The 20,275-nt window shown below is 45.7% G+C and overlaps 1 pseudogene; it reads right to left on the bottom strand.

Moving 5' to 3' along the window:
- LOC139409759 (BTB/POZ domain-containing protein 8-like) overlaps positions 1 to 15,550 on the bottom strand; it is a 32,692-nt pseudogene extending 17,142 nt beyond the window's left edge.
- Between the last annotated feature and the right edge of the window lie 4,725 nt (positions 15,551 to 20,275).

Below are 20,275 nucleotides of genomic sequence, written 5' to 3'. Positions count from 1 at the left end.
ACGCCCTGACCATGCTAAATACCTACAAAACAACGGAAATAAAGGTCAGAACGTGACAGCACAAATCTGGCCTTTATGGAAGAGTGGCAAGAAGAAAGCCATTTCTTAAAGATATCCATAAAAGTGTCGTTTAAAGTTTGCCTCAAGCCACCAGGGAGAAACACCAAACATGTAGAAGAAGGTGCTCTGGTCAGATGAAACCAAAATTGAACTTTTGGCAACAATGCAAAACGTTATGTTTGGCGTAAAAGCAACACAGCTGAACACACCATCCCCACTGTCAAACATGGTGGTGGTAGCATCATGGTTTGGGCCTGCTTTTCTTCAGCAGGGACAGGGAAGATGGTTAAAATTGATGGGAAGATGGATGGAGCCAAATACAGGACCATTCTGGAAGAAAACATGATGGAGTCTGCAAAAAACCTGAGACTGGGACGGAGATTTGTCTTCCAACAAGACAATGATACAAAACATAAAGCAAAATCTACAATGGAATGGTTCAAAAACAAACATATCCAGGTATTAGAATGGCCAAGTCAAAGTCCAGACCTGAATCCAATCGAGAATCTGTGGAAAGAACTGAAAACTGCTGTTCACAAATGCTCTCCATCCAACCTCACTGAGCTCGAGCTGTTTTGCAAGGAGGAATGGGAAAAAATGTCAGTCTCTCGATGTGCAAAACTGATATAGACATACCCGAAGCGACTTACAGCTGTAATCGCAGCAAAAGGTGGCGCTACAAAGTATTAACTTAAGGGGGCTGAATAATTTTGCACGCCCAATTTTTCAGTTTTTGATTTGTTAAAAAAGTTTGAAATATCCAATAAATGTCGTTCCACTTCATGATTGTGTCCCACTTGTTGATTCTTCACAAAAAAATACAGTTTTATATCTTTATGTTTGAAGCCTGAAATGTGGCAAAAGGTCGCAAAGTTCAAGGGGGCCGAATACTTTCGCAAGGCACTGTATGTTGTGTGTGTCTGTTATATGTTGTCTGTGTGCGTGTCATATGTTGTGTGTGTCTGTCGTATATTGTGTGTGTGTGTCGTATGTTGTGTGTGTCCTCTTCTCTTACCCATTTAAGGCTGTGGGTGTGACAGACAGACACTGGTCTTGCAGCTCTGTAGCCAGCACACCGTCTGGTTAGCCCACTTGACCTCCGGGAGACTGCCCTGCAACTGTTCACTGCCACACAGCAGAGTCACAGCATTCTGTACAGTCTGGATAGAACACGATTATTAACTGTTATCTCTTCTTCAAGAGACTTTTCTCTTTCTCTCCCTCACATCACAACACACACAGCAGGATTACAAAACACACACACAGACAGACACAGTAGTGCTGCGCAGGTCAGTTGTTTCACCCGCACCCGCAATTGCTAATAACACATCCGCAATCGCCCGACTGCTACCATCCAGAAGACGAGGTCAGTAAAGGTTCATCAAAGCTGCAACCGAGAGACTGAAAATCATCTTCTATCTCAAGACCATCAGTCTGTTATATAGCCATCACTAGGCGGCTACCACCCGGTTACTCAACCCTTCACCTCAGAGGCTGCTGCCCTATATATATATGCATGGAATCACTGGTCACTTTTATAATAGAACACTAGTCACTTTAATAATGTTTACATACTGTTTTACTCATCTCATATGTATGTACTGTATTCTATTCTATTGTATTTTTTGTCAATGCCAGTCCGACATTGCTCGTCCTAATATTTATATATTATTTTACTTTAGATTTGTGTGTATTGTTGTGAATTATTAGATATTACTGCACTGTTGGAGCTAGGAACACAAGCATTTCGCTACACCCGCAATAACATCTGCTTGTCACACCCTGACCTTAGTATTCTTTGTTTTCCTTGTTATTTTGGTTAGGTCAGGGTGTGACATGGGTGATGTATGTGTTTTAGACTTGTCTAGGGGTTTTGTATGTTTAAGGGGCTGTCTCCTTTCTGGGTATTTTGTATGTCTATGGTTGCCTAGATTGGTTCTCAATTAGAGGCAGTTGTCTATCGTTGTCTCTGATTGGGAACCATATTTAGGCAGCCATATTCTGTGGGTACTTTGTGGGTGATTGTTTCCTGTCTTTGTGTTCTCTGCACCAGATAGGACTGTTTCGGTTTTGCCACGTTTGTTATTTTGTATTTGTGTAGTGTTCACGTTATCGTCTTTCATTAAACATGTTGAACACGAATTACGCTGCATTTTGGTCCTCCTCTCCTTCGATGGAAGAAAGCCGTGACAGAATCACCCACCAGTACAGGACCAAGCAGCATGGTGACAGGCAGCGGCAGGAGGAGCAGCGCAATCAGGACTATTGGACTTGGGAGGAGATACTGGATGGAGATGGACCCTGGATGCAGCCGGGGGAATATCGCCGCCCCAGAGCTGGAGGCAGCCAAAGCGGAGAGGCGACAGTTTGAGGAGGCAGCACGGAAGCAGGGCTGGAGGCCCGAGAGTCAGCCCCAAAAATGGATTGGGGGGGGGGGGAACACAGGAAGTATGGCGAAGCCAGGTAGGAGACCTGCGCCAACTTCCTGTGCTTACCGGAGAGCGAGAGGGACCAGGCAGGCACCGTGTTATGCTGTGGAGCGCACAGTGTCCCCAGTGCGGGTGCATAGCCCGGTGCGATACATACCAGCTCCTCGTATCGGCCGGGCTAGAGTGGGCATCGAGCCAGGTGCCATGAAGCCGGCTCTACGCATCTGGTCTCCAGTGCGTCTCCTTGGGCCGGCATACATGGCACCAGCCTTACTCATGGTGTCCCCGGTTCGCCAGTGTGGGCTATTCCACCTCGCCGCACTGGCAGGGCGACCGGGAGCATTCAACCAGGTAAGGTTGGGCAGGCTCGGTGCTCAAGAGCTCTAGTGCGCCTGCACGGTCCGGTCTATCCAGGGCCACCTCCACACCCCAGCCCTCCGGTGGCAGCCCCCCGCACCAGGCTTCCTGTGCGTGTCCAGAGCCCAGTACTCCCTGTTCCTCCTTCCCGCACTCGCCCTGAGGTGTATGTCCTCGGTCCAGTACCACCAGCGCCGGCACCTCGCACCAGGCCTACAGTGCGCCTCGCCTGTCCAGCGCTGCTACAGCCTTCCTCCTCTTCAGCGCCGCTAGAGTCTCCCTCCTGTCCAGAGCTGTTAGAGTCTTCCTCCTGTCCAGAGCTGCTAGAGTCTCCTGCCTGTCCAGAGCTGCTAGAGTCTCCCGCCTGTCCAGAGCCGCTCGAGTCTCCCGCCTGTCCAGGGCCGCTAGAGTCTCCCGCCTGTCCAGGGCCGCTAGAGTCTCCCGCCTGTCCAGGGCCGCTAGAGTCTCCCGCCTGTCCAGGGCCGCTAGAGTCTCCCGCCTGTCCAGGGCCGCTAGAGTCTCCCGCCTGTCCAGGGCCGCTAAAGTCTCCCGCCTGTCCAGGGCCGCTAGAGTCTCCCGCCTGTCCAGGGCCGCTAGATTCTCCCGCCTGTCCAGAGCCGGTAGAGCCGCCAGAGCCGCCAGTCAGCCAGGATCCGTCAGAGCCGCCAGTCAGCCAGGATCCGCCAGTTAGCCAGGATCCGCCAGAGTCGCCAGTCTGGCTATTTGGCTGACTAGTAGGCTATTTATTAGTCAACTTGTCAAAATTTTATACATGCTGCTTCTCTTTTGTCATTATATTACAAAATAATGTAATAGATCGATAGAATAAATGCTTCAATCTAGTTGACATCTGTAAAGTTCTCTCTGTCATCTTCTTTCGCGGAGCAAAGGCGTTTAGGGGCTGTGGAGAAAATGCAATAACGGCAACAAAAGAAAACGGGAAAGATTTTCTGTGAAAAATGTCCAAATGAAATCAGTTTGACTAGTTGTAAGGAAATAGAAAGCTGTAGAAACGACCCAAAATGTTTCTGATTCCAGTTCAGCTTCGATGCATATTTTATGTCGTTAAAATACTATTCGCTTTTATGATGTTGACAGCATCTCAAGATGCAGAAATAAATCAATCATATTTCTCCGCTCCTGTTCCGAAGTGCAAATTTGGTGTATCATTTGTACTATCATTTTACTGCAAGAAATGCTTAATTCTGCAGGAGTTGATTCATATTAAGCATATGTGAGAGCTTATTGACCTACAGTCAGTGTCCAGATTTCCGTTTCCACTTAACTCATCTGAACAGTAGGCTACAGTTCCCTTGACGTGCCTGTTAGGAATTGTATGAATAATGACTAAACAATATCTACATTTTAAATAGAACTATAACTAATTGAACTTATACTCTTTATTATATCTGATTAATAATATTAACTCATAAGGAAGGGATTTTGGAGCATGAAACAGGGGGTAATTAAATAAAATAAATACCATTCCAGCCAGGTTGGGGAGGACTGGAATTGTGGGTTTTAAGTAAGCAGAAAGGATCGTTAACCTATGGTTGAACCGACTCAACTTAGCTCTGGGATGTTTAGTTAAGGCAGAGAGTGTTTTCCTGGGTTTTCCATTATCTGGAACTGTCTTCTAAATAGTGATGGATGAAGGTGAAGATTCCAGAAGTTGATCTAGATAAGTGTGTGACTGGAATGAGCGAGCTAGTGGGTTGGAATAAACTTTTGAACCTGTTCTGTCCTTGTCGATTGGAGGAAGGACATTTTACAACATATGACATCATATTCTGTATAGAAACTGTTGTTTGTGGTTTCATGGCAGCGTGCTCCGGGAATAAATACTATTATCTAATTTTGATTAGACTGGTCTCTTATTTATGCAAATAAGAATCTTACAAATTCTCATAAAATAGACTAAGTGAATTCAATTAATGAAAACATATTGGAATTATGAAATTACATTAACAGTGCCATAGGCCTATTTGAAGTCCGTCTTGTGACTGTGGAATTTGTATAGTGCCTCACAATCATCACACACAACATTGCCAGCTCTGCTATCATCCTCTTTAACCACTTCACCAATTCTTTCCCAAACATGACTTTTCTGTCCCTCCCTTCTCTTTTTCAACTCTCCTTTTGCAGCTTTTGTCACCCTGAGGGGTGAGCATGTCAGCGCCTCCACACACACACAGACACACTCACTCACACACACAGACGCACACACACACACACACACACACACACACTCACTCACTTACACACACACACAGACGCACACACACACACACACACACACACACACACACACACACACACTCACTTACACACACTCACTTACACACACTCACACACACACACACACACACACACACACACACACACACATACACACACACACACATACACACACACACACACACACACACACACACACACACACACACACTCACACACACAGACAGACGCACACACACAGACGCACACACACAGACGCACACACACACACACACACACACACACACACTTCACCCACACACACACACACACACACACTTCGCCCACAGCGGAGTGGAGGCAGTATAGTTTTTGCCTCCGCGGATTGACGTTAACTTTTTCTGCCTGTTCCCAAAAGCATTATTTGGCAATTGGCCTGTAGGCTATTTGGCACAAGTACAGTGAAGTTTAGGCTTATACACTAACACCAGATAGCCTAAAATAATGAAAGCAAAACCTCAATGCAGCCTATAAATATAAATTGCACAAAAATGACAGGCTACATTTATGGATTTTTTAAGGTATAGTTTTATTCAAACCACCCGCCCTTCATCCACACAATATTTAATGACCATAAACCCGTCCATCCTATGGTATCTGCTTGGACTGCGGGCTATTAATCAATATGCGCATCACAACAGGAACAATATATAGGAACAATATATATTATAGCTGTTATGATCTCTTATTTTAGTCCTTTCTCTTTCTGTCTACTTCTCTTTCTCAACACATTCACAGTGTTTCACCAACTATCTCATCATTCAAAATCACAGTCTGTGGAACAACAGTTATTTCAGCTCTTATGAGACATGCTATTTGTCTCATACATGTTATTTGTCCTTCTCTCACAACGCATACAACCACATTGTTCCTAAAACACTACATCTTGTCATTCATAATTTACAATTCAGTTTCATAATGACATTATGGACAATGAAACACTGTTTATTATCTTCAAAATGTGTTAAGACATTTACACCTTTGATCAAATCTAGTGTGTGTAGACTACTACTGTTCCTTACACCACTACTTGGCTATCGATGGAGGGGGAACCCCAAATTATGCAACAGATTTTGGCAGCAGCCAGGTGCTCCAGAACAGCAGCACCAACAGTAGTATTAGTAGGCTGCACTCCAGAGGGGTGTACTCAGGGGAGGCAACTTGAGAGCAGCCCTGGAGTCACACATAGCCCAGCCCAGGAGGAGAACCAGCTTCAGCTAGCTGTCTCCTCCCTAAGGGGGGCAGGAGGGAAAGACACTGGCTTAGTCCCACTTTCTACCCTATTCCCGAAGTGTGCCCTTGCACACTCCCTGTCATGGATTTACAATGGTGGAAATTCCTTCCAGCCAACACCATACTAATCCAATGCTTTTAAATCCATGATGTGGAGTGCAAGTACACACGTCAGGAGAAGGGTAGAGAATTGGGATGCAGCCATTCACTCAATTACCAGACCTGATTACACTGCTACATCTGTCTGTATCCACACTGTCCTCCTGAACACGCCTTCCATAAAGGACTGTTATTCAATAAAGATGACCCGCTCATTTGATCATGTTTGGATTGACTTCCTGTTGGGACTTCCTGTCAGGCACTGAAATAGAAAATGAGTTGAGGATGTTGGGGTGTGTGTGTCTGTGTGTAACCCACCATGGCTCCAGTCACAGCAGTTAGACAAGCTGTCTGAACATCACAAGGCAACATGGCAAAGTTTCTCTCTGACCAACTCTTCACATAGTGCTGAGCCCACCTGGAACATACAGTACAAACGAGTGTTAGAGATAGAGAACCTGTCACTACACATTCCACTGCTGCACGCTTATTGCTTGTTATTAAACACCTTTTTACCTTGTTTTTATGGAGACATGTATGAACGAATGAGATATTTGACGCCAGCTGGGGATTGTACATGTTCTGTAGCCTTAATCACAAGACCAAGACCAAGACCAGGCACTCATTAAACTTCCTGATTATTATCACGGCAAATCCATTGATATACAGTAACCATCCACTGACTAGCCAATGAGGCTCAGTGTGACTGTCTACTGTGTGTGATGAGATTCAGTGTGCACCATTACTGTCTCTTTAAGGTCTGAGGAGATGAATGGTCAGGTCTGTGTCCAAAACCTATTATCCAGCCTAACATCCAACTGAGAGAGCTGCCACACTCTGTTTGTGTGTTTGTGTGTGTGTGTTTGTGTGTGTGTATGTGTGTGTGTGTGTGTGTGTGTGTGTGTGTGTGTGTGTGTGTGTGTGTGTGTGTGTGTGTGCCTACCTGAGTGCGTGTGTGTGTCTGTCTGTCTGAGTGAGTCCCAAATGGCACTATTTCCTATAGTGGACTACTTTTGACCAGGGATCATAGTAGTGCACTACAGGAAACAGGGTGCCATTTGAGACGCAGCCTAGGACTGTTCAACAACTTTTAGTTAAGGCAGTGGCACTGAGAGAAGTGATGAAATCCAGTATCGTCGCTGAAATGGAGTGAAACTGAACTCAGATTCTTAGTCCCATTTTCAGGGTAGTGGCCAGAGATGGTTGGTTAGCTCCCGAGGCCTGAGGGGTGAGAATGTCAGCGCCTCCACACACACACACAGACACACGCACACACACACACGCACACGCACACACACACACACACACACACGTGACTCAAACGCTTCGCCCACAGCGGAGTGGAGGCAGGCAGCACATCCCGGCCCACGCACCCACAACATCACAACCAATCAGCTTACCACAACTTTCATAGTAAAAATACTATCCTTCTGATCTACATTCCCACATTTCTCTCTGTGTTTACCGCAATGCCAATCCAATCCTCACCAGACAGTTACTTTGTAGGCAGAAAGTGGGTCTAGGTAGGGGTGGTCTGAGGTAAAGGGAAATGTGATTTAAGGCAAAGAGGAAGACACGAAGTGAGAGGCTTCACTCGCCAAAATTGGTCCAAAGTAAGCCCAATGCGTTTCTATGGGCTTAATATGCAACCTAAGCTTTAGGACAACGACTCCAATTGTTTGGGTGGAGCATCTCATCATTATATACAGATCTCTGCTTAAGGCAATTTGTGGTAAGGAGGACGGAAAGGAAAGCATAACCTCAGGTGGCCTAGTCCTCAACAACAACAACGCTTGTAACCACCATGCTGAAGTGTCAGGAGTAGTGAATGAATGGAGAGGCTGTGGAAGTCCCACAAGGGAAAAGCCTCTGCTGAGCTGCAAATTATTGATCTGTTCAGATAATTCTCACAATTAGTACTCCAACTGACTCCTGCTTCAAACAAAGGAACGACAAAATGAACCTGGGCCTGTCTGTCTGACATCTGACACAGCAGCCCATCTGAAAGCATACTGTACCAAGACTAAAGGATTATTAAAAAGTTATACTGTAATGTAAACTTCCCATTGGTGTTTTAGTTGTTTTTTTTGTGTGTATTTTTCTGCCAGATTAAATCCACACACAGATGGTGAAGTTAGAGTTAGGCCTGAATGACCAGACTGAAAAACTAAAAAGGCCGTCACAATTTACACAGTGCCCATGGCGGAGGTCAAATCCAATAAAATGTATTTCTATAGCCCTTCGTACATCAGCTGACATCTCAAAAGTGCTGTACAGAAACCCAGCCTAAAACCCCAAACAGCAAGCAATGCAGGTGTAGAAGCAACTCCCTAGAAAGGCCAAAACCTAGGAAGAAACCTAGAGAGGAACCAGGCTATGTGGGGTGGCCAGTCCTCTTCTGGCTGTGCCGGGTGGAGATTGTAACAGAACATTGCCAAGATGTTCAAATACTCATAAATGACCAGCATGGTCAAATAATAATAATCACAGGCAGAACAGTTGAAACTGGAGCAGCAGCACGGCCAGGTGGACTGGGGACAGCAAGGAGTCATCATGTCAGGTAGTTCTGAGGCATGGTCCTAGGGCTCAGGTCCTCCGAGAGAGAGAAAGAAAGAGAGAAAGAGAGAATTAGAGAGAGCATACTTAAATTCACACAGGACACCGGATAGGACAGGAGAAGTACTCCAGATATAACAAACTGACCCTAGCCCCCCGACACATAAACTACTGCAGCATAAATACTGGAGGCTGAGACAGGAGGGTTTAGGAGACACTGTGGCTCCATCCGAGGACACCCCCGGACAGGGCCAAACAGGAAGGATATAACCCCATCCACTTTGCCAAAGCACAGCCCCCACACCACTAGAGGGATATCTTCAACCACCAAGACAAGGCCGAGTATAGCCCACAAAGTTCTCCGCCACAGCACAACCCAAGGGGGGGCGCCAACCCAGACAGGAAGATCACATCAGTGACTCAACCCACTCAAGTGACGCACCCCTCCTAGGGACGGTATGAAAGAGCCCTAGTAAGCCAGTGACTCAGCCCCTGTAATAGGGTTAGAGGCAGAGAATCCCAGTGGAAAGAGGGGAACCGGCCAGGCAGAGACAGCAAGGGCGGTTCGTTGCTCCAGTGCCTTTCCGTATGGTTCCCAATCAGAGACAACGAAAGACAGGTGTCCCTGATTGAGAACCATACCCGGCTAAAACAAAGAAATACAAAAACATAGAAAAAATAACATAGAATGCCCACCCAAATCACAGGGAGTGAGAAATAAACTAGTTACTAAAACAGTTTTCTGGAATAAAAGCCTTAATAAACTAGTTACCAAAACAATTATCTGGAATAAAAGCCTTAATAAACTAGTTACAAAAACAGTTATCGGGAATAAAAGCCTTAATAAACTAGTTACAAAAACAGTTATCTGGAATAAAAGCCATAATAAACTAGTTACAAAAACAGTGTTAGACTGTTTGCAGTTGACACACAGATGGGTAATACGTCCGACACTGGTCACAGGAACATTGTTTTGTAATAGGAGTGAAAAGAGATAAAAGAGAGTTCTCTCTGTGCCTGCTGACGGGTAAATCTAAGCTGTCTGTCGCAGGTGGCAGAACAGAACCAGGGGGCAGAACAGAACAGGGGGAAGAACAGAACAGGGGGCAGAATAGAACACGCCATATCAGCTGTACCAGAGGCAAATTATGAGGTAGGAGTGATGAAACAGAGGCTGTTCAGAGAACTGAAAACACAGCGGGACAGGAATGGGTGCAGGGATGCCTGCGAGGTAAAAAACTGTACAGGCAGGCAGGTAAGGTACCAAAACAGAAGGCTGTTCTATCTTTTGTTTTGAGAAGCTAAATCTAAATCCTACATCTCTCTTTCTGCAGATGTAGGATTGATAGAGCCTGGTCCCAGATCTGTTTGTGCTGTATAGGTAATTCCTACGAAGTTGGCAAGAGAGCACAAACAGATCTGGGACCAGGCTAGGGCAGATCAAAGAGGTTGGGTTGGGTTGTGGGTTGTGGTTCTGACTGGGAGAGAGGCTTGGGTGAGGTTGGGTTGTGGCTCTGACTGGGAGAGAGGGCTGGGTGAGAGGGACAGGTGTGGTGTTGTGGTTCTAACTGGGAGAGAGGGACAGTTCTAGTGTTGTGGTTCTGACTGGGAGAGAGGGACAGGTGTGGTGTTGTGGTTCTAACTGGGAGAGGGGGACTGGTGTAGTGTTGTGGTTCTAACTGGGAGAGAGGGACAGGTCTATTGTTTTGGTTCTAACTGGGAGAGAGGGACAGGTCTTGTGTTTTGGTTCTAACTGGGAGAGAGGGACAGGTCTAGTGTTGTGGTTCTAACTGGGAGAGAGGGACAGGTCTTGTGTTTTGGTTCTAACTGGGAGAGAGGGACAGGTCTAGTGTTGTGGTTCTAACTGGGAGAGAGGGACTGGTGTAGTGTTGTGGTTCTGATTCATCATTAAGCCCTAGGTTCTGTAGAATTCCACTTCCACTACTATAAAAATACTTCAAGCAAGCACACACACTTAAGTCAGGATGTTGACATTTTCTAGTTGCGGATATTAATCTTTCATTCTGATGGATTAATAAAGTATGATTATTTCCTAATCTATATATAAGGCATGTACCTGGCACTGGCTCTGGGAGGCAGTGTACATCAACTGTAAGAGAATCTCCCTCTCATCTGGACTCAAACTGAAAATAACACAACAAACACTGTAGTTACCTCTCTAGGCAATGGAGAACCATAATGCCACTTCACATCTACCCTCTAATCTAAGTCCTGTGGTGTTGTATTGGCTGTCGGCTTTTATTCAAGCTGATAACTTGTACAAATTGTACATGTTTCTCTTGCAAAATATATAATATGTTAATGAGTCTAAACTATAAATAGTGGTTCAATAAAACATACAGTATGTAAACATATCTATTTTTTGCTACATTATGTTTTTATAAAATGCAAGTCTAATCGAAGAGCAGCGCTAGAACATTGTGACTCAGTCTTATGGGGAATTTTTCCCAGAGTCCTCCATGGCGACAGAGTGTGTCGTCCCGGGTTACTCTCAGATCAGCCAGTCACAGAGACTAGTAACATTAGTCTCCCCTGAGGAGATAGGGCTGCCTCGATTGTCTCTGCTGCCACACTAATCTGACAGCAAGGGGTTGTGGGGGATCTTCCCATCAGAAGAATGATAGAGAGGACTTAACTACAGTAGATGACCTCGCTCACCGTGTGGATATCTGAGTGAGTGGAATCAGGAAATTACACTCCCTGACTGTATTTGGCATTGTGTGAGTTTGTGAGTTTGTGAGTTTGTGTGTGTGTGAGTGTGAGTGTGAGTGTGAGTGTGAGTGTGAGTGTGAGTGTGTGTGTGTGTGTGTGTGTGTGTGTGTGTGTGTGTGTGTGTGTGTGTGTGTGTGTGTGTGTGTGTGTGTGTGTGTGTGTGGTGATCCTCAGTGATTACTGTCGCTATTACTTAAACACTGGCTGCTATTTCGCTGGAGCCACCCATATGAAAATGTATGCACACGTGACTAAGTCGCTTTGGATTAAAGCGTCTGCTAAATGGCAGACAATAATATTAAGAACATTGGCCACACTTATTGGGAGACACTAAAGACATTTCACATAGCGTGGTCATGGTGGTGCAGTAGTGTACTCCACACTAAGCTACTTTATTAGCACTGTCAGCCTACTGTGTGAAACATGTCCTTCTGTGTGTCTAATAGAAGAGTGACTCAGCCTGCTCCATACAATGAGCTGTAGGAGTCTCTGCTGCTTAAAATTCTGCTGAAAGTTAAAGGCTCTAGATTGGGATTGTCAGTCAGTTTCCGTGAGAAGGGGAATATCTCTTCTCTTCCCCCCACAGAGGGAGGTGAGGATAGAGGGATGGATGATGGAGTGATGAAAGAAATCACACAGCTCAGTCCCAGTAGAGTGGTGTGGATAGAGGTGGGGAGTGAGAGAGAAGAGAGGCAGGCAAGCAGGCACCACTGGGCTACCATACTGATCAGATTCAGCAGGCAGTCAAGGCTCTCACAGCATGGTGCTATGCTACAGTAACACAAAAAAAAGGCTTGCCCCACTTTCATCTGACAGAGGAAAGGAGAGGTGCAGCATTTCGCTGGCTGGTTGGCTGGCTGGCTGACTGGCTGGGTAGATCCCCTGAACACAGGCAAGGAGGCAGGGAGGTAGAAACCTGTTTCCATGGTTATAGGCCAGCTACTACTTTGAAGCCTACCTCTGCACCACTGAGTGACCTCACTACAGCGTAATGGCTGGGTGAAACACTCTGGCCTTGAGGACTGGGATTGAGTGGTACAGCTTAGCTTTTATCAATGAATGATGATAACCTAAACATGGGAGATACTGTATATAAGCGAGATCTTGTCACACAGAGACAGAAGGTAGTGTTTCACATTATTGCTTTAATTAAATTCTGGTCTGGGGAGCTATTTCAGGTTGATTTTTGATTCAAAGGTCAATGGAGAATGAATGAGTAACCATGACCATTTATTTGTGATTATACTGAAATCCAACTATTTAGATTGGTTAACATTTTGGAATGCAATCTCTGCAAATCTCCCTTAAAAGTGAATTCTGTACGCAAATGCATAACACTCATAATTTCATGTGTGACACAAAAAGAAACGTCCCTTTTTCGGTACCCTGTCTTTCAAAGATAATTCGTAAAAATCCAAGTAACTTCACAGATCTTCATTGTAAAGGGTTTAAACACTGTTTCCCATGCTTGTTCAATGAACCATAAACAATTAACGAACATGCACCAGTGGAATAGCTATTAAGACACTAACAGCTTACAGACAGTAGGCAATTAAGGTCACAGTTATTTAAGAAAACTTAGGACACTAAAGAGGCCTGTCTACTGACTCTGAAAAACACCAAAATAAAGATGCCCAGGGTCCCTGCTCATATGCGTGAACGTGCCTTAGGCATGCTGAAAGGAGGTATGAGGACTGCAGATGTGGTTGCAGATGATAAGACAGCGCTACAGGGAGACAGGATGGACAGCTGATCATCCTTGCAGTGGCAGACCACGTGTAACAACACCTGCACAGGATTGGTACATCTGAACATCACACCTGTGGGACAGGTGCAGGATGGCAACAACAACTGCCCGAGTTACACCAGGAACGCACAATCCCGCCATCAGTGCTCAGACTGTCCGCAATAGGCTGAGAGAGGCTGGACTGAGGGCTTGTAGGCCTGTTGCAAGGCAGCTCCTCACCAGACATCACCAGCAATAACATCGCCTATGGGCACAAACCCACCGTCACTGGACCAGACAGGACTGGCAAAAAGTGCTCTTCACTGACGAGTCACAGTTTTGTCTCACCAGGGTAATGGTCAGATTCACGTTTATCGTCTAAGGAATGATCATTACACCGAGGCCTGTACTCTGCAGAGGGATCGATTTGGAGGTGGAGGGTCGGTCATGGTCTGGGGCAGTGTGTCACAGCATCATCGGACTGAGCTTGCTGTCATTGCAGGCAATCTCAACGCTGTGCATTACAGGGAAGACGTCCTCCTCCCTCATGTGGTACCCTTCCTGCCAGCTCTTCCTGACATGACCCTCCAGCATGACAATGCCACCAGCCATGCTGCTCGTTCTGTGCGTGATTTCCTGCAAAACAGGAATGTCAGTGTTCTGCCATGGCCAGCGAAGAGCCCGGATCTCAATCGTCTGAGACCACGTCTGGTACCTGTTGGATCGGAGGGTGAGGGCTAGGGCCATTCCCCCCAGAAATGTCCAGGAACTTGCAGGTGCCTTGGTGGAAGAGTGGGGTAACATCTCACAGCAAGAACTGGCAAATCTGGTGCAGTCCATGAGGAGGAGATGTACTGCAGTACTTAATGCAACTGGTGGCCACACCAGATACTGACTGTTACTTTTGATTTTGATCCCCTCTTTGTTCAGGGACACATTATTCCATTTCTACTAGTCACATGTCTGTGGAACTTGGTCGGTTTATGTCTCAGTTCTTGAATCTTGTTATGTTCATACAATATTTACACGTTAAGTTTGCTGAAAATAAACGCTGTTGACTGTGAGAGGACGTTTCTTTTTTTGCTGAGTTTACATGGTATCATACTATGAATGTAGAAGAAGCACATCGGTATGTATCAGCAGTGTAAGCAGATCTATAGCAGTATCTCTACTCATTCCACTTCCAAAGGGCCCTTGCATGTTTACCACTATCACGAGGAACTACCCACCAGTCAAGGCAAGTTGGAGCATCAGTAAAAGTCTATATAATACAAGAGAATTGTTCTATGTTGCCGTGATGTTGTCAACTATAACTGCTTTCTGAACATAATACACCTACGACCTATTGAGTTGCATCCAACTACGCACAGTACGAAGAGCAACTGAGATGTACAGAGGTTTGATGCGTCCCAGGAGAGCTTTTGTGTAGGAGATAAAAACAAAACAATCATAGGCATTCCCCTACATAAATATTGATGAATGAAACCTTTAGACTTTCTTATGTTACTAGATTTCTTCCTTCTAGGAAGTTCTTCCTGGACACAGTTCTTCTGCTGACTCTGTGGGGTCTAGGCAAAGTTACTGTCCCTTTATGACCACTGCCGATGCAAAAAGGGCTTACAGTAACACATTGGATTGAGTTATTTATTGATGATTGATTACCTGTGACAGGAGGAGAAGACCTGTTCCCCCACGGATGCTGATGTAAGATCCTTTTCCTCTCTGGTAGAGATCCAACAGGTCTGCTCCAAGACCAGAGGCTGGTTCCACAACCACAGCATTGTCTGAGGGGAAGAGGAGGTAGGAAGAGAGATAATAAGAGAAAGAGAGAGTGTGTGTATCTACAAAAAACCTGGTCCTTTGGCCAGGGCAGATCCGACTAGAAGGGCTGTGCATGCTATGTGTTGGACCAGATGCAAAGTGTTGGTGTGTGTGTGTGTGTATTAACTGAATAAACATGCAGAAAGAGTAGCAGCCAATAGTGTTTACCTCAATAGGTCAATGAAGCCCAGTGTTGCCTTATCTGCAGTGCTTGACTTGGACTGGAGCTGTCCAGAACACGATACCAGCACTTTTTCATTTTTGGGGAATTGCTTCCTCTATAAAAAACAAAGTAGTCTATCGCTGATTCACACACCCTGGCAAAAAGGTTGATCATCACCGATCCTCCACTAGATTTCACAGTGGTTGCGAGACCTGGAGAGGCCTACAGCCTCACTGTGAAATTTGGTGGAGGATTGGTGATGATCTGGGGGTGTTTCAGCAAGGATGGAATCGGGCAGATTTGTCTTTGTGAAGGACGCATGAATCAAGCCACGTGCAAGGTTGTCCTGGAAGAAAACTTGCTTCCTTCTGCTCTGACAATGTTCCCCAACTCTGAGGATTGGTTTTTCCAGCAGGACAATGCTCCCTGCCACACAGCCAGGTCAATCAAGGTGTGGATGGAGGACCACCAGATCAAGACCCTATCATGGCCAGCCCAATCTCCAGACCTGAACCCCATTGAAAACCTCTGGAATGTGATCAAGAGGAAGATGGATGGTCACACGCCATCAAACAAAGCCGAGCTGCTTGAATATTTGCGCCAGGCATAAAGTCACCCAACATCAATGTGAAAGACTGGTGGAGAGCATGCCAAGATGCATGAAAGCTGTGATTGAAAATCAGGGTTATTCCACCAAATATTGATTTCTGAACTCATTAGTCTTGTGTTGTTTAAAAATGAATATAAACGTATTTTCTTTGCATTATTTGAGGACTATCGTTTTTGCTATTTTGACCAGTTGTCATTTTCTGCAAATAAATGCTCTAAATGACAATATATTTTATTTGGAATAATAATAATAGTCATGATAATTTGGTTAAAAGTAAAGGAGGAGTCATGGAAAACGTGTATAAACCGTTAACAGTAAATAATCAGAGGTTTCTGTAGCATAGTGTAATTTGTGAATTTCGGTGAACACAGTCTAATGGACCGACTTGTAAAAAAACTGCTCCTCCACTTCTTCCATACCAAATCAAGCACTGCTTATCTACACTGGCCTGTACAACAAGCTATTAAGTGGCTTAAGAGTCTCATGGACCTAGATCCCGGGGGAGTTTAAGTAACCTCAGACAAACATCCCTAACAAATGGCAGCATATTCCCTATATAGTGCACTACTATTGACCAGGGCCCATATGGCTTTGGTCAAAAGTAGTGCACTATACAGGGAATAGGGTGCCATTTTGAATAGGGTGCGATTTTGGACACACACAGTTGATCTGTTTCCCTGAGTCAGTGTGGAGATCTGCTGAGTTAGCATGGGGACCTTTGAGGACAATAGTGGGAGGCTCTAACCTCTCAGGGATTCCTTCTCCAGCTAAGACCGTGCATTGGTCTGATGTGTACACTCACCTAAGATTAGTGTAAAGATTACTTTATTGTCCAATGTTAATGAAAGCCCATTGGATTTGTATGTTCTGCTTTATCCCAACATTAGAATTGTAGCAAATGCCCAGGTTAGAGCATTTGAATACCTTCTATGAGGAATACTATAGTCAGTGTATTATCGTTGCTCTGAGTTGGTGTATCCACGGAGGCACAAGGTGTAATGTTCCAGAACACAGAACACAGAGGTGCGTGACAGGCGCACAGTGCAGCTGTGCAGTGATTCTGACTGCAGCCCGAGTCCCAGTTCCTGTTAGAAAGCACAATTCTGCACCCCAGCCCAGTGCCTGTCAGCAAGCCCACTGCACACCAGCCCAGTGCCTGTCAGCAAGCCCACTGCACACCAGCCCAGTGCCTGTCAGCAAGCCCACTGCACCCCAGCCCAGTGCCTGTCAGCAAGCCCAATGCACCCCAGCCCAGTGCCTGTCAGCAAGCCCACTGCACCCCAGCCCAGTGCCTGTCAGCAAGCCCAATGCACCCCAGCCCAGTGCCTGTCAGCAAGCCCACTGCACCCCAGCCCAGTGCCTGTCAGCAAGCCCAATGCACCCCAGCCCAGTGCCTGTCAGCAAGCCCACTGCACCACAGCAGTGGCGTGTAATCATGGATGCCAAGGGAAGCAAGCCTTACCCCAAACAATTGACAAATAAAAAATAAAAAAATCATAAAATAATTAATCTTTCGTCTCTCTGTGTTTCATAATGTTCCTTCAATTCACAAGAGGCTGAATGTCTCTCACTGGAGAAAGAATCAGAGCGAGCAAAACAGCGCCCCTCTGTCTCTGTATGTGTAGGTTATCTATCTGATGCTGTCTGGTCCAAAAGAGTATGACATTGTTGCCGCTTGTAGCATTGAATGCAAGGGAGAGATTGGAAACCCAAATTGGTCTACACGGACAAGTTCTGGTCTGGTTTAGATCTCATCTGTCGGAAAGATATCAGTTTGTCTCTGTAAATGGTTTGTCCTCTGACAAATCAACTGTAAATTTCAGTGTTCCTCAACGTTCCATTTTAGGACCACTATTGTTTTCACTATATATTTTACCTCTTGGGGATGTCATTCGAAAACATAATGTTAACTTTCACTGCTATGCGGATGACACACAGCTGTACATTTCAATGAAACATGGTGAAGCCCCCAAATTGCCCTCGCTAGAAGCCTGTGTTTCAGACATAAGGAAGTGGATGGCTGCAAACATTCTACTTTTAAACTCGGACAAAACAGAGATGCTTGTTCTAGGTCCCAAGAAACAAAGAGATCTTCTGTTGAATCTGACAATTAATCTTGATGGTTGTACAGTCGTCTCAAATAAAACTGTGAAGGACCTCTGCGTTACTCTGGACCCTGATCTCTCTTTTGACGAACATATCAAGACTGTTTCAAGGACAGCTTTTTTCCATCTACGTAACATTGCAAAAATCAGAAACTTTCTGTCCAAAAATGATGCAGAAAAATGTATCCATGCTTTTGTTACTTCTAGGTTAGACTACTGCAATGCTCTCCTTTCCGGCTACCCGGATAAAGCACTAAATAAGGCTGCTAGAATCCTGACTAGAACCCAAAAAATGTATCATATTACTCCAGTGCTAGCCTCCCTACACTGTCTTCCTGTCAAGGCAAGGGCTGATTTCAAGGTTTTACTGCTAACCTACAAAGCATTACATGGGCTTGTTATCTCTCTGATTTGGTCCTGCCGTACATACCTACACCTACGCTACAGTCACAAGACGCAGGCCTCCTAATTGTCCCTAGAATTTCCAAGCAAACAGCTGGAGGCAGGGCTTTCTCCTATAGAGCTCCATTTTTATGGAAGGGTCTGCCTACCCATGTGAGAGACGCAAACTCGGTCTCAACCTTTAAGTCTTTACTGAAGACTCATCTCTTCAGTGGGTCATATGATTGAGTGTAGTCTTGCCCAGGAGTGTGAAGGTGAACGGAAAGGCTCTGGTGCAACGAACCGCCCTTGCTGTCTCTGCCTGGCCAGTTCCCCTCTTTCCACTGGGATTCTCTGCCTCTAACCCTATTACAGGGGCTGAGTCATTGGCTTACTGGTGCTCTTTCATGCCCTCCCTAGGAGGGGTGCGTCACTTGAGTGGGTTAAGTCACTGATGTGATCTTCCTGTCTGGATTGGCGCCCCCCCTTGGGTTGTTCCATGGCGGAGAACTTTGTGGGCTATACTCGGCCTTGTCTCAGGATGGTAAGTTGGTGGTTGAAGATATCCCTCTAGGTGTGGGGGCTGTGCTTTGGCAAAGTGGGTGGGGTTATATCCTTCCTGTTTGGCCCTGTCCGCGGGTATCATTGGATGGGGCCACAGTGTCTCCTGACCCCTCCTGTCTCAGCCTCCAGTATTTATGCTGCAGTAGTTTATGTGTCAGGGGGCTAGGGTCAGTTTGTTATATCTGGAGTACTTCTCCTGTCTTATCCGGTGTCCTGTGTGAATTTAAGTATGCTCTCTCTAATTCTCTCTTTCTTTCTCTCTCTCGGAGGACCTGAGCCCTAGGACCATGCCTCAGGACTACCTGGCATGATGACTCCTTGCTGTCCCCAGTCCACCTGGTCGTGCTGCTGCTCCAGTTTCAACTGTTCTGCCTGCGGCTATTGAATCCTGACCTGTTCACCGGACGTGCTACCTGTCCCAGACCTGCTGTTTTCAACTCTCTAGAGACAGCAGGAGTGGTAGAGATACTCTTAATGATCGGCTATGAAAAGCCAACTGACATTTACTCCTGAGGTGCTGACTTGCTGCACCCTCGACAACTACTGTGATTATTGTTATTTGTTCATGCTAGTCATTTATGAACATTTGAACATCTTGGCCATGTTCTGTTATAATCTCCAGCCGGCACAGCCAGAAGAGGACTGGCCACCCCTCATAGCCTGGTTCCTCTCTAGGTTTCTTCCTAGGTTTTGGCCTTTTCTAGGGAGTTTTTCCTAGCCACCGTGCTTCTACACCTGCATTGCTTGCTGTTTGGGCTTTTAGGCTGGGTTTCTGTACAGCACTTTGAGATATCAGCTGATGTACGAAGGGCTATATAAATAGATTTGATTTGATTGATTTGATACTTTGTTGAAGCGCCTTCTGCAGTTAATACAACCTTCAGTATTCTTGGGTATGACGCTACAAACTTGGCACACCTGTATTTGGGGAGTTTCTCCCATTCTTCTCTGCAGATTCTCTTAAGCTCTGTCAAGTTGGATGGGGAGCATCGCTGCACAGCTATTTTCAGGTCTCTCCAGAGATGTTTGATCGGGTTCAAGTCCTTGCTCTGGCTTGGCCACTCAAAGACATTCTGAGACTTGTCCCGAAGCCACTCCGGTATTGTCTTGGTTGTGTGCTTAGGATTGTTGTCCTGTTGGAAGGTAACCTTTGCCCCAGTT

Source organism: Oncorhynchus clarkii, chromosome 5 (genome assembly GCF_045791955.1).
Source record: "Oncorhynchus clarkii lewisi isolate Uvic-CL-2024 chromosome 5, UVic_Ocla_1.0, whole genome shotgun sequence".
NCBI classification, from domain to species: Eukaryota; Metazoa; Chordata; class Actinopteri; order Salmoniformes; family Salmonidae; genus Oncorhynchus; species Oncorhynchus clarkii.
This window is presented reverse-complemented; position numbering and strand designations above follow the sequence as displayed.